This window comes from Cygnus atratus, chromosome 2 (genome assembly GCF_013377495.2).
Source record: "Cygnus atratus isolate AKBS03 ecotype Queensland, Australia chromosome 2, CAtr_DNAZoo_HiC_assembly, whole genome shotgun sequence".
NCBI classification, from domain to species: domain Eukaryota; kingdom Metazoa; phylum Chordata; class Aves; order Anseriformes; family Anatidae; genus Cygnus; species Cygnus atratus.
The window spans coordinates 11,338,578-11,353,881 of NC_066363.1; the positions used below are offsets into that span (position 1 = coordinate 11,338,578).

General features: G+C 43.4%; 1 protein-coding gene and 1 long non-coding RNA gene across 3 annotated transcripts in view; one reads left to right on the top strand and one right to left on the bottom strand.

Moving 5' to 3' along the window:
- Window positions 1–446, bottom strand: part of LARP4B (La ribonucleoprotein 4B) — a 57,225-nt gene extending 56,779 nt beyond the window's left edge. Inside the window, exon 1 of one of the 2 annotated variants that reach the window (XM_035564318.2) lies at window positions 240–446. The gene's annotated coding sequence lies outside the window, so the exon portion shown is untranslated. The remainder of the gene's footprint in view (window positions 1–239) is intronic. The other variant, XM_035564321.2, reaches the window with a different exon arrangement.
- A 10,377-nt stretch (window positions 447–10,823) lies between these two features.
- LOC126913215 (uncharacterized) lies at window positions 10,824–14,388 on the top strand. Its single transcript, XR_007707929.1, has 3 exons — window positions 10,824–10,951; window positions 14,139–14,190; window positions 14,293–14,388. It is a non-coding gene; the product is annotated as an uncharacterized LOC126913215 (long non-coding RNA).
- The last annotated feature ends 916 nt before the right edge of the window (window positions 14,389–15,304 follow it).

The window sequence follows — 15,304 nt, forward strand, 5'->3', positions numbered from 1 at the left end:
GGTGGAGCGAAGCCGGGGCGGCGCCTGGCCCTACCCCGGCGGCAGCACGGCCCGGAGCCGGCCTCCCTCCTCCTCTTCCTCTCCTCCTCCTCCTCCCGCTCCCCCGGGAGCCGCCTCGGGTGGGAAGATGGCGGCTTCCCCAGCAGGCGGGGGGGGGGGGGGGGGGGGGGAGGGCGGGGGGGTGCCGGCGGCCCCGCCGCTCCCCGCAGAGGCCTCCCGGGGAGGAGCCGGGCGCTCACCTGTCACAGCCGCCGCCGCCCTGCGGCCGGGCCTGGCCGGGTTACGATGAGGAGAGCAGCAGGGGCCGGGCGCGGCGGGGCTGGGGAAGGGAAGGGACGGGGACGGGGTGGGGGGGGGGACGCAGCCGGCCGGCCGCCGCCGGGGCCCTGTCGCTGAGCGGGGCCGGGCCGGGGCCTGTCCGTGCGTGGCTGCCGCTGCGCCGCCGCCGCCGCCGCCGGGAGGAGGAGGAGGAGGAGGAGGAGGAGGAGGAGGAGGAGAAGCGGAGCGCGGGGCGGGGCCGGCGGCGGGCGGCGGCGGGCGGGGGGCGCGGAGGAGGAGGAGGAGGAGGAGGAGGGGGAGGAGGAGGAGGAGAGGAAGGAGAGGAAGGAGCGGAGGAGGAGGAGGAGGAGGAAGAGGAAGGACGCGGCGGCGGCGGCGGGGCCCGCGACGTCTCCGAGCCGAGCCTCAAGCACCCGCTCGCATGAGAGACCCGCTTCCGGCTCCCGGCGGAAGTCCCGCCTTCCGCCGGCGGAAGGGATTGGGCGGCGGCGGCGGGCGGCGGGCGCGCGGGGCCGGCGGCGGCGCGGCCGGATTGGCGGAGGGGGAGCTGCCCCCTCCCCCCGCCCCCTCCCCTCCGAGGGACGCCCCGCGCGGCACCCGCCCCGCCCCGCCCCGCCGCGCGCGCCCGGGAGGGTTGGCGCCGCGCGGCCGCCGTAGCCGCGGGCGGCGTTGCTGGGGGCTGGGGGGGGGGGCGCCGGCAGCGGAGGCCGGGCCCCGCCTCGGGGCTCAGCGGTCGGCCTCTGAGGGCTCCTGGCACAAAGCCGGGGGGGGGTGCAAGGGCCTGCCCGCGGTTATAGGGGCTGCCCCTCGGAGTGCTACGCAATCACAGAACCATAAAATAATAAAGTGTAAGAAAGCCCTCCAGTATCACCTGGTCCAACCATCCCCCCCCCGCCAATGTCACCCACGGAACCATGTCCCCGAGCACCACGCCCAACCTTTCCTTGAACACCCCCAGGGACGGTGACTCCACCACCTCCCTGGGCAACCCGTCCCAATGCCTGACTGCTCTTTCTGAGAAGAAATGTCTCCTCATTTCCAACCTGAACCTCCCCTGGCGCAACTGGAGGCCATTCCCTCTAGTCCTATCACTAGTTACCTGTGAGAAGAGGCCGACCCCCAGCTCCCCACATCTTCCTTTCAGGCAGTTGTAGAGAGCAATGAGGTCTCCCCTGAGCCTCCTCTTCCCAAATACAGTCCTTCATACACCTTCGGTCGTGTACAGCTGAGGTGAAATCCAAGAGTGTGCTTCTTTGCCCAAAGAACAAACCTTGCCAAACAGTTCTGGCTATTCAGTGCGGATCATAATTTGTTTTTAACTCCAGTTACCTAGGGAAATGGAAAATGAGGTGTATTCTCCATCAGCACTTCAAAAAACTGGTGGAAAGAAGCGTGCCCCATAACTGTTCCTAACCCTCCGCTTCCTATCCACCTCAAAAGTGACACACTTACAGCACCTCACATCCATCCAATGACAACTCTCTGTACCACGCACTGCTGCCTGTATTTTTATTTCATGAATGTATCTAGATAAGGCCTCCTGGATCCTGTTTTTAATCCTTACTGATAAGAGTCTTGTTCCTGCCTTCAGGGTATCTGACAGAAAGTCCTGTAGAAACAATGCTACGAGTAACCTAGAACACCTCTTCTTATGACCCACAAGTACCCTTTGGAACTGTTTTTGAGACTGCTGTGTTCTGCCACATCCCTATCAAGCAGAGGCAATAAAGTACATCATAGTCCCTGGAGAGGAGGTCAGGTCTTATCAGAGGGGAGGTTTTACTGTTCGTCCCAAGGAAACGTGTCTGAGCATTCATTCTTGGGCAAACCAATATTTCTGCTAGCTTAGATGTTGTTTTCCTTAGTGAGTTGTTTCAGTTTTCCAGAATTATGGTGATGAAGAAAACCTGAGCAAAGGCAGGCGGCTAGGACAGAGACAATTTGGGAAAAGGAATAAAACTTAATTTTTAGCGTAGGTGTTTAGAAGGAAAGATGCCACAAGCAGTGCAGGAACTATGACTGATCCATTAGCTGGTGACCATGCGACTGTTCTCTAAAGAATTAATTACTTAAAAGTCTAAAACAATTGCTATTCCTAATTCCTTTTCATATTATAAACGAGCTCAATCTAATTATTTTTCTTTAAAGCTAGTCTATTTCTCAGCAGGTTACAGTTCTCATTCAGAAAAGGAAAAAAAAAAAAAAAGAAAAAGAAAAAGAAAGGTTTAATAATAAACTCTCAGATATGATGAATCCTGTTATATCCTTTCCTCTAGAGGGGACTCAAAATTCCTGATGCTTACCCCTTTAGACATACAGACTTTTTGTCTCCCCCAAGCCTTATCCTCATGCAATACTTGGGCAGGAAAGCAAACACAGGAGACCAACAAGGAGACTGCACTGCGTCATTCCTTCTGCTAACTCAAAGCTTATGATTTCAGAGCTCACGTCCCTTTCTGTAACTGAAGTGATAGCTGACAGAAGGGGGAAAGAGAGAGAGACACAGCGACTGATTCCTGTAAAGCACCAACACTAAGAGGCATGTAGGTAGGTAGACTTCACTGTAAGTAGGAGTTTCTTTAATCCATTGTAATGGATAGAGTTTGTACTGTTTGTTTGGGATTTTCTTCCCAAAGTAACTGAACTGTGTTCAGAAAGAAAGAAAGAAACAAAGAAGAAAAATACTCTTGAGAAGAAGAAGAAAAATACTCTTGAGACTAATTTTTTTTTAAAGGTCAATATTATAAAAATGTTAGATATTGACAGACAGGCCAATATATAGGTGTTGGGTTTATGATTTTTATTTCCTTATTGTTAAGTTTTATTGTAGTTCACTAACAGTCTAACTAGTGCACTTTTTCCATAAAATAATGTGAGCTTTCTACTTGCCTGGGTCAGTTCTAATACTCTTCTCAGTGTGGGGGATGTAGAGCTTAATGACTGAATGCTTCTATTTGTAATGGCATACAGCTGAGATCAAAGAGATTTGACATATTTTCTTTTGTATGCTAGTAGCTGAGGAATGTGTGCACAGGTATGAGTAAAATATTACAAATAATGCTGGATGCTGTGTGGTTATAGAAACTACTCCAGTTCCAACTCAACAGCCTGGGGGAAGAATGCATCTCTAAAAGAACAATGTGGACATTATTAGGACATTATTAGCCCACAAAAGTAAAACAACATTAGACAAAGTAGTTCGTTCTTTCTTGATCTGTGGTCAAACAGATGTAGAAGGGACTATGTGAGTTACTTATCGATATGTTAGTTATATGTCATTGAAATTATACTTTGTAAGGCTTTTTAAATCAAGATTCCTAGTTCAGTGAAAAAGAATGAGTTATTTGGTATATTTAGGAAGATAACGCCTAATGAAGATAAGCTGCAAAAAATACAGCATTCCTGGAAACTAAGCATGGAATTGAGCAGTCAGAAACTCGAACACTTAAAAATCACTAAATTTACTGCAACGCTTGTGCTTTACAGTTTATAATTTTCCAATGTAAGACAAAGGATAATACTTCCTTCCTCAGAAGAGCAATGAGGATTAACTCATTAAAGTTTGTGAAGCAAAAAACTTCCACTGAAACGGGACAAGATTTCTGCTCTGTAAGGTAGTTCCTGGTTTAGGCTACCTTTTTTTTTTTCTTCTTTTCTTCTTCTTTTCTTCCTTTTTACTCCTTTGCACTACACACTAGCAGTTGCATTCTCAAAGTATTTTATCCTGCAATTCAGTGGAATAAGACTCCATGAATCACCTGTATTTAAGAACTGCTGACCCGGAACACTTGCCTAAACTCACAAACCACTCAATGCTTTGCAGTTTGTGAGACCTCATAAGGCAAGTAATGATACTTTACAGTTCCTGATGCTATTGTGCAAGAAGAGAGAGATCTTTTCAAACATAAGATACAAAATGATTGCATGCAATAGGCTATTCCAGTCATAAAACTTCAATTTAAATGAAATCCAGTAATCATTCTGCATTGCATTGATTTGGTGAGTAGTATTTTAAATATACATTATTTCTATGTCAGTATCTTTCATAGCTCACAAGTGAATAGTTGACTGTCTGTGTAAAAGACGGTCCCTATTCCAAGTAAACTACCATCTAAACAGTCAAAGCAGACAAAGATGAGGAGAAGCTAAATGTTGATTTGAAAGGGAGAGGAAAGTAAGACAGATTAATTGACCTGCCCAAAGATTATGTAAGATATCTACGTTTGAGTCACAGCTCTACATAGAATCCTGTAGTTTAGTGAAAGATTCAATCTTCCTTTACAGCTAAATGAAGATTTGTTATCAAGTAAACTGTTAAAAGTCCATTACTGCTCGCATAGATCTATGATCTCTATTACTTATACATCTCTAACTGTAGGAATTATCCACTTTCAGATCAGATAGCCATAGAGATGTTCCAATATTATTTTTATTTGCTTTTTAATGACATATCCTTTATTTTCAATTAAGTGCTGATGCGTAAATATGGAGTATTGGATCCGTTTCTTTTCTAATTGGAGAATAATTTACAGCAAAGTGGCTAGGCTATCATGAGACAATTTCTTCATTATATTTAGTGCCAAAATTCAATTTGAGTGCAATGATATTCCAATGCAGAGATAGCAGCACTGAGCTATGCGATTGACTCATGTGATTGACAACACGAACATGTGCACTTTCTGACTTTCTTGGATCAGCTGCTCTGTTTGGTAACAAACCTTGTGAAGTGCTGCTGTAGAAATAGTTCAAACAAACCCTTACTTAACAGATTTTTCCCTCTAGCCTTCTCCCTTTGGCAGGTTAGTTATATTTCTTTAACACGCAGAGACAACTTTAAAATAAGGTTGTGGTGTAGGTACCAGCTATTGTTAAACACTGATTTTCATTAATGCAGTGTAAAAAAGCCTAAGCTGTAATAGGTAATGATATATAAAAACCATTGTTAACAGCAGCTGATTACAAACTTTCAAGAGATGGTTTAGCAGTAATAATTAGCATTAATTGGGCATAATCACAAGTCTGAAAATTACCATCCTATTTCATGGAGTTTACGCTATCACCAAACAAACCAGTATATAGGCCTTACTCTATATATAGCAGGTCTGCTGCAGAAACAGGACTTGAAACCGGATCTCTCATGTTCCAGGTTTGATCCGTTGATACTGGCTTCCATTTAGTCATTGTTCATCTGGGAGGATGTTTGGTTCTTTAGCTGCTGAGCCCATTTTTAAAACCTAATTAAACCTTAATAAGGAATCATATAATTTACATAGATTTTGTGGCCGAGTAAGAATTTTCTGAAGGGATCTGAAAATCAACTCTGATTTTCTTGGCAATATGCATGTTGGCAATTTTCTTCCTTTGTGCTTTGTTTTGTTATTCTGTCACTATTGTCTCTGAGCATTTCACATCATTCTTTAAATATTAGTGCAGCCACTGTGTGAAGTATGTCAGTATGTTTATCCTCAATCAACAGGTGGCAAACTAAAGCATGAAGATGTTTGAGCTCTGTCTTGTAACCGATCCTGTGCAAAAGTTGTCTCCTCTGAGAAGTGATTATAATTTTGTATTTCTGTCTTCTTCAGCCGTATGCTGAGACTCAATGATGACCACATATACGGACATTTTTATTTCACAAGCTTCCTATTTCAAACATTAGGGTCTTGAATTGTATTTCCTGATACTGTTCTCATAAATACCAGAAAAAATATTTTCTGGTTTTATGTTTTTGCTTTTTGATGCAATTTTAATTCTTCCCTTCTCACTTATGTTGGAGATCTGTGAAGAAAATTGCATGAAAAAAAAATTCAGTCCCCAGGTTTAATGTCTTGCAAAGCTATAGATATCATACAAGACATATTCTATAATAGTGAGCTGGGATAAAATGTTGGAAGTTAATAACTTAAATTTGAAGACTTGAGAAATAATCAAGTGCCCTCTGTAGAAGCATATTTGTGACACCTTTGTTTCCAGTTATTCAGGAAAAATGTACTCCTTAACTGAAATTAACATTTTGTTTAGCCATTAGTCAATTTAGTATCAGATAGACTTTTTAGTACGCCCCACCCATCATAGCAGAGTATTTGAATATATAGGAATAGACCACACTTAGAACTCAGGAAGTGTTTCTTTTTTGAAGTTTATTCAGTCCAAATAAAATGCTAATTACAAAAAGAAAATCTGGTTCTAAAGCAAGATTTCCCTGAATCTAGCAATAGTCCTATCGTTAAATATTATGGCATGAGTTATTAACATAGAACATAATTTACATCACTGAGCTCTCCTAAAAATTCCAATTTACTTGCAAAAATGTGTTTTTCTACTTTAACTCAGCATCAGATATCCCTCTGTGACACAGAAGTGCAGAATAGTTTTTTATGGCAGTTCATCAGAAGTGTATCAGTCCAGTTATAGTGATAATGAAGATCCTTTAGGTCTTATTCATAGGCATATATTCCTATGTGGATAAAGGAGCACATCTGAAAAATGGTAAAACTAACTAATGAAGAGTTAGCAGGTTCTCTGCTCACCTTACTTGAATGTTCATTTGAACTTGGAATTGTAGTGCTAATTGGTTATAAAGATATTCCCTTCTCATTGCCATTGTATAAATGACTGGACAGTGTTGAAGGACAAGGAAATTGGAGTTGCCACCTTGTCTTTTACAGAAACTGATGTTTTCAGGTGATCAGTGCATAGTTAAATCTGTGCTGGGTGTGCATCCTGCACACACTGGTATTACACACAGGTCTCCAAATTACTGTAGGGCAGAAGGAGATTTTTTTCCCCCATCAAACTGGGCTATGGGTAGACTGTGAAGCTGGGCTACTGTGGTTTTTATGGTAGAGCTGTAAGGGTTGACTTGAATATTTCTAAGAGGTCATTTTTGCAGCTTGGTAACAGCCTGCAGCATGGTCAGGCACGTTAGCAGATAGTCTAGGCCTGGATTATCAGGTATGTACTCACTGAGGAAGGGAAGAGGTATGCAGTCCTTCGCTCTTCAGAGTCAGCATTTCTCGCGTATTCTGCATGTCTGAGTGGTGTTGCTTCAACTGGGCAGCTTCAGGCTTCCCCTTCTTCTCCTTCCCCATCAAATACGTAGGACAGCAGGATGCTGAGGGTGTAAATTTACCCTAAAACCACAGAGGAAAACTGCTGCAGACTGTTATAAGTTTGTTAGATACAAGGCTGGTTATCTGTAAAGGGGGAAAGCTTCAAGTTTATAATAAAGAGCACTTGTTGGGGTCTGCAGTAAATGCACAAGAAATTCAGATGCAATTTAGTGTTTCAAATGCCATAAAACAGCGAGGATTAGTAGGAGTTTAAAAATACCTTGAAATACTGTGGGCTAGTTGTAGGCTCTGAGAGATGCTTTGATGTCAACGTGCTGGGCAGTGCTTTTTATCCAGAGATCCTAAGGTCACGGTGGGTTGCAGTAATCTCTTTCACACTACTGCTTTTCAGGGTCATTGCAGCTCAGGCTACCAAGGAGTGTACCCAAAACACCCTTTCAGTGCTAGCGATTCCCAGCTGCTGTCATAGTCCTTTGTGATTGGGAAGGGACTGCCCAGCCCACACCAAGAACAGTGGAACTGCAAAACTGGGTCGAGGCAGCCGTGCTACGCTCTTCTTCAGGTGCACCCAAACTGCTCCATCTGAATAAGGAGACCGTGTATCCTTTTTCAGAGTACTGGACGTACAATGCCTGGCACTTCATTTCAGCATCCCCTAAGCTGACAGTTCCTGGCTTTGCTGTTCTTTTCGCAGCTTCAAGAACTGATTCACCCTGCTGCTTATAATTAAACATATCCAGCAAAAGAGGTTGTTTTGAGAGTTTTACACCGTATGGCTTGATTATGAGGTTATATCTTTCTTAATGATATTAAAAATATTTTTGCTAGAAGAAGTGATAGGGACAATAACACCAGAAGTGGCAGGAAAACCCCAGCTGTATTCATCAGTCAGGACAGGAGGATTTTTTGGTTTTTCTTTTCACATATCCTTTTGAATTATAGGCTTACTGCTCCTGAAGCTGCAGAGCTCAAGGTGATCATTAGATAAGTCAAAAAAGCGTCATTCTTCACATGCTGAAATGTCTAAAAGCTAATTCCATTGTGGATCACCTGTACCCTGCTATATAAATAAAAACAGTGTCAGTTTATGAGTCACAAACATGAATCACATGAAAGCGGGGTCTGTAATCAAGGGGAGTCTGTTACATCCAGTCCTGAAAATCTACAGATCATTCCTGAATAGATTTAATTAATGAATTAATTTTATTTTATTTTTTGTGAATTGCACTTTCAGTTGCACATGTATTGCAAGGTATATTCATTTATTTATTGTTGTCCAGAAAAGCCCGGTAGCCTCTGCCTGCTCTCTGATAAACCAAGCCCAAGTTCCCTGCCATTCTAAGGAGAGAAGCGATAGAGCAGAGCTGGTTATTTTGTAGCTCCAATTACAAAAGCATCCCTACCTTTGTCACCTGGTGCAGAGGGGCAGAACCACCATCAGTGGCTTCACGTTCACATATTCCACCTGGCCAGCATTGCTTGTAAGTCCTTCTAAATCGCCATACCTCAGAGTTGCCTAGGTTTTATCTATGTTAAAGAAATCTCCGCTGCCCTGTCTTCAGGTATTTTATGCCCATAATTTACAGTTACACTATAACGTGTACACTCTGACTGGTTCTCTGGCGTGTCTCGTGCTCTGCAAAAGCAGGCAGGCCCTCAGAGAAAGAAGCGGTGCTTTCACAACGGAAGACCGTTAGCTGTTAATAATCTGTAAAGTCATGTCTGACTGTTCTTTACACCTCTTCCACCTCAGTCAGAGAGCACAGCTACTCTCCTGAGGCTGGTAGAAGAATCACTTCACGCTCTGAACGCTAGAAATTGTCAAGATGAGCTGTTCGATACAGCCTTGTGACCCCTTTTCGCTGAGCCCTGTTCCATGACATGGGGATTCGCTTCTGGTTTTCAGGCAGCAGGAAGATTCCAGGTAATTTCAAGAGGGAGGGTTCCTACACCCTTTAGTTTCTAGCACTCAGAAAGAGAAACACTCAGCAAAACCTTGTTTGAGAAGCTACAATGCTTTCATCTCGGTTTAAGCTTCAGATAGCAGTCTTGGCATCTCCATCATGTCTCTAACCAGAGGGCCTTGATCCTCAGGACATTTTTCAGAGGAAGCGTTTTCCTGTACAAATTGCTATTGCTCATCAAAAATGCTGACTGAACTGTTCCCTCAGCTACAACAGAGCCTTCTGCTCATGCTGCTGCTTGCTTCAAAACTCTCTAAGAGGGGCCTTGCTAATATATCTATCTCCAAGGAGGAGAGAGGTCAGAGTTTACTCCTCCTCTCTTCCTAGTGCTTCCCTGGCTCAGCTGTGATGTTGGCATCAACACACCCTCTGTCCTCTTCCAAACTGGGATGGTGACACTTAATGGCAGCTGGTTTACTTAAAAACTTGCTTTCTTTCTTCCAGTCTATAAGTTTCCCCCTTCCTAGGATCTCACCTTTTTTTTTTTCTTTCCACTTACAGATGGGTCTTTTCTTTAACCCGGGCCTTCTCTCTGCTAAGTCTCTGCCATGCTTTATCGCAGTACCCAGCTCCAAGCATGTTGAAGGGAATGCTCCTTGTTTGATTAATATTTGCAGCTCCTCTCTGATTAAAGGAAACGCCCAAGCTGAGAAATGCAGGTTTGTGAATCATCCATAGTGCAGGGTCCTGCACTTGTGGTGATGGGTTTACACTGGGGCTAAAGCTGTGCTGATCCCCAGACTGCCCTAAAAATTGTTGCTGCCCGTGCAACAGGGATGTCTGATCTGCTTATAGAAGAATGAGTTTCTGTGTCACCATGGTTTTCAGTCCAGTGCACCAAGATAAACCTAAACTGAAGTAAAATAAATCAGAAGAGAGGGACTGAGATGCAAGTGCATCTGTCTCGGTGTACCAGGCTGGAAGGAACTTGGCCATCAGAGAGTGGCTCACGTGTGCCAGACTATGGGGCTGGAGCTACCTGTAAAAGGAAACCCCAGCAGATGGTGACTGCTGCAGACGTCTCCTTGTAACCTACTGACATAGCTGTTACACACCTCAACTGTGCACTTAGTTCTGTGTGGAAACCACCGTGCACCGCAAGGCACGTGTAAAAACAGTACAGTTTATGCAGAGTTTTTGTGCAATCTTAATTCTAACTTCTGCTTCAGTAGAAGGAAGGAGATAGAAATCTGATTTAAAAGCAAAAGCAAAACCAGTTTATGCTACAGGATGCATGAATAGCAAGCCCCAGCTGGCCATTTCCTAAGCTAAATCCAACATGGAAATCTCCGTGTGCCAGGGAAATAAGGTAGCTTTTCCTCACGTGGTGGCACTCAGCCATGATTGTTGTTTTGAACATGGTCAACTAACGCTGACTTTGGATGCAAACTTACTATTATTCATCCTTTTGCTATTGCTATAGAGCAATAGTAAAATCAACATGAGAACTACCCAGTAGTGAAAAATAACAACAACATGTTTATACTGTCTTTTTTTTTTTTTTCTCTCCTCAGTATGCTGTTTCAGTCCTGAGTTAGGTCTGTGGGGCCGGGAGCTTCTCTGTCAGATTCTGTGCAAATATCCTGACTTAACAACAGGCTCCGTGGCAAAAGCCAATGCCTCATAGTGAAAGAGGTGAGTCCAGGCGAGACAGAAATGACTTAAGACTTGTGCATATAAGAGACACTTTCTTCACAACCAGCTCCCTGCTCATTGTTTCACTCTAACCCTCTGTGCCTCTCCTGTGTTTGGACAAAGAGCAGAGCTCTGCTAGTACAGCTATGAAATTGGAATAGGATGTGAACCGTGCAAATACATGTCGTGTACACTTAAACCCTCATTTTCAATACTCAGCGATTTTGTAAAAAGTTTGGTACAGCCTTGAACTGTGATATTACCTTTTGCATTTCCAGCACCTCTTTTCCGATGTGTCGGCACAGTAGTAGCATGTTTTTAAGTCTGCTGTGGATAGTATTTGTAGCCATATGTTTCAGATTTTTCACCAAATTGAGTAATATGTGAGGGGCATCCCACAGAGAGAACACGAGCTGTCTTTTTAAATTAACTGTGAAAGTGATCCTGTCTGTAGGGAGGCAGTGTGCCTGGCAGATAGAGGGAATTCAGTGGTGTGGAGCGGGTGGGACAATGGTGGCTGATGGCCCAGGATGGCACAACAGGACTGGTGGTCCCAGGAAGTCCAGGGGAGGTCTTGCTGAGAGGCCAGCAGGAGGCTGGGTCACAGGCACGCAAATAAACCGAGAGGAGCTAGGGGAAAATGGATGAACGTGACCCGCCTTGCTTCAAAGACCACAGGGAGAGAAAGGGCTTGTATGTTCCTGCTGATAATCCAGGCCCGTGCTTGTGAGAGGCAGAAGTAGACCAGTAAGTGGATGGGAGTTATGAACATGAAAAAAAATCTTAAATAGGATTAAAGGGAAACCTACAAATATTATTTGAAGTGCAATCTTTCTACAGAGAAATATAAATCACATTAAATCACCGGGAAGGGGGAAAGGAGAAATGGAAAGAAGGATGCAGTTGGTGTTTTGTTTTGTTTTGTTTTGTTTTGTTTTAATTGAAAAGCATATAATTACAAAAAATAAAGAGCAGGGGAAAAAATATTTTGACTGACTTAGTGACTAGTACTGTTACCTCTTTTGCCCATCAGCTTTCTCTCTTCTTTTAAACTCTTGGCATCTTGTTTTTTTAATTAAATTGGAAGCTCTTCAGGGCAGAAGCTATATTCAGATATGGAGCAGTAAACACCCTGCAGCAATGAATACTTACCCTGATTGGCACCGCTGAGCAATATAAACACTATGTAAATAATGAGAAAGCCTGAGAGGTGCTGAATCCTGGATAAACACAGTTTCTTTCCAGCAGCTTATGTTATAGTGAAATGAATTCTAACAGTATACAAAACCATGTCGGTACATGGGCTAAATGCAGCCTGGGCATTCCGTGGAGCTATGGAAACTCAAGAGCTGAAAGACCCCCATGAAGTTCTCTGGGAGTGAAAATGCTCTGGGGAGAAGTTGATTTGGAACTTGGAGCCAAAATTTCCCACCCTTTGGAAAGGAAAAAAATGTCAGAGAGTCCTCTTCTTAATGTGACATTCAGGATGGCATTTAGCTCATGGATTCAATGTCTGTGTGTGAGGTAGAGCCTAGCTTCCATTGCTTAGTGAAACCTGGAGAGCCATCCAGCTGACTAGTGTTCAGCTGCCCACGTACATTTCTCTAATGCAATTCGTGATGCCCACGTATATATTGTGGTGCCACAATACACCATAGCTTCTGACTGCTGCTTTCAAAAGGGGAAAGGTCATGTTTAATGTTTGGCAATTCCCCATAAACATCTTGGGTACCACAGGCAAAGCTGGCACTAGACATACTTAGCCAACTGTGTGTGTCCTGAGAGGTCTACTTTAGGATGAGGTGGGCAGAGCTCTGGATTCCACTGACTGCAGTGAAAGCCTGGACGTCCAACTCACATGTAGATACCTGCCAGGTGTCTTCATCTGCAAGGTGAATCTTAGTGTCCTTTAAGGTGTGTCCTAAGACTTATCTTAGTGTCCTTCAAGATAATACTTAAAAAATAATGCTAATAGTGTAAAAGTTCTTCAACCTCCATTTTAAAATCAGGAGTCAGTCGCGTTTGAGTAGGCTTCGGATCTGCTCTAAGTGTGCCCCCTCTAAACAGAGGAATGAAGCTCGCTCATGCTGTGTAGAGACACCTGAGCTGGCTCTGGACCAGGAACAGTCTGCTCATGATAGTGTAATACCTGCTAGACTAACCAGCGTGGAGAACCACTGCCCTCGCATTGTGCAGAAGGCTGTGCAGAGAATACATGTTCTCAGATGTTACAGAAAATGCATTATACATCTCCAGATCTTTTCTATTTTCCTTTCTTTCTCCTTAGTTTTCCTTTTTCCTTAGGAAGTATTTCCTTCTGAATATGTGAACTTATTGCAGCAAGAAGTAACTTTTGTTTATGTATTTATACAACACAAATACAAGGATCATCTACTCACTGAGAAGGATACCGGGGCAAAACAAATTACAAGTATGGGTAGAAAGCAAAGGTGCACACAGGCACACTAAGGCAAGGCTGAGATCGTCTGAGTTTTGATTCAATACTTCAAATATAAAAATACTCATATTCATTTCCATGCATTGTCTTATATACTAAAAAAAATGGTATTTGGGTAGTGCCCAAAGGTTGCTGTTTGTCCTAGATGTAGGCAAATGGAGAAAAGAAACAGTCCTTGACCACAAGGGATTACAGCATAAGGTCAAAGAAAGGAAATGAGAAAGGCATTTAACCTCCCAGGTATGCTGCCCACGTGTAGCAGCAGGACAGATGGACTGGTTGCCTCTGCATTCCCAGATGTTCTCAAAGTGAGCAGAAACTGAACACCACTAAGAGTTTTTATCTGAAAGTCAGTACCAGTATGTTTTTTCACCTCCTATAAACAAAGAAAAAGAAGGGTTTGTTCTGCTTCACTGGAGCAAAAAAAAAATAACACAATAGACTTCCATTCAGGCACACAAATAGCAACTGTCCTGTGACTTCTCTATTTAAATGGGTATCCATGGTGAGATGTGCATCGCTTTCGTTAGATGGCTGCGGAACTGTGCTGTGGTTTACACTGCAGACAGGAAGGAAAAGAGGGCTGAAAAATTTCCCTTACAATGACTGACTGAAAGAATGAATGAATAAATGCAGTAAGATAACAAGTCTGCATTGCATCACACTGCAAAAAGATGATGCCTGTGTTGTCCATCTCTGCGTTACTATTCCTACACTCTGCTTCTCCAGGCCCACTCAAATGAAATGCCAACCTGTCCTTGGAGGCTCTGACCAGCAGATGGTACGTAAATAGGTGTGAAAACTGCAACATCGCAAAGAGCTTCCTTCTCAGGCTGCATTTCTTGCTTGCTTTCTTCTCTCTTTCTTCTCTCTTTGTTGGCAGATGGGATTAGCAGTTTGTCCTGTGCTATAAGTAGGCTGCCCTGCATCTTGCCCGGCTCAGGGTGCCCAGGGATGACCTGGCACTGCAGGGGTCTGCTGAGCAGCTGGCCTGGGATGGCAAAAAATGAGAAACTGGAGTAAGATTGTTGGGTTTCCTGAACTGCCTGTTTTCTGGGAAGGATGGCAGAACTGTCGAAAATTTAGGATGCCACTGGTTATGTCATCAAGGCTGTTTATATCGGTGAAATAAAACTGAAAATCAACTGAAGAAGTCTGAACTGATGAGCGATGACTGCCTGGTGTTGGAATAGTGGTTCAACTTGTTCACAACAAAGATTTGCTGTTCTGCAAATATATATATATATTTAAAATGGTACATGGAACCCCAAAATAAGCCAAGAATGGCTTAAAGATTGAAATATGAAAATATTACCTTAGAGTTGTTATTTATATTTTGCATTAAAATACTGAAGGCTCACACTTTTGAGATTTTATCTGTATGTAAATCAGCTAGAAACATTTTTAAATGTCATATTCTGGTGATAAGTTGAATGTAAATCTCCTTTTATAGATCATAACATTCACCATAAAATTATTAGCCTTGCCAGTGCGGGATGCAAATTGGAAGATACTGATAAGCCAGTGATAATGCATCAAACTTTATGTTCATCAAAACTAGTGGAAAAGCTGTTCCTGGCTTCAAGTGAGAACCAGCTCTGACCTACATATTCCTTTAAATGTTATGTTGAGGTGATAAAAATTGAAAATATTAATACAAATGGATTCTGTCATTGTTGTCATCAAGGTAAAGTCCCAAAAGCTTTTGTATATATACCTTGTATTGTTCGTTATTGTATTTTGCTTGCATGTGAAGGCTGAAAGCGGACTGATCAGTAAGCATCCTGCTTATTCAAACTAAGTCAGGAGCTAGGTGCTAAGCCCAGCTGTTAACAGTACAGCAGCTATTGGATTGTGAGAGCACAGTTAAAAAAGAGCTAACTTTAAAAGTGTTT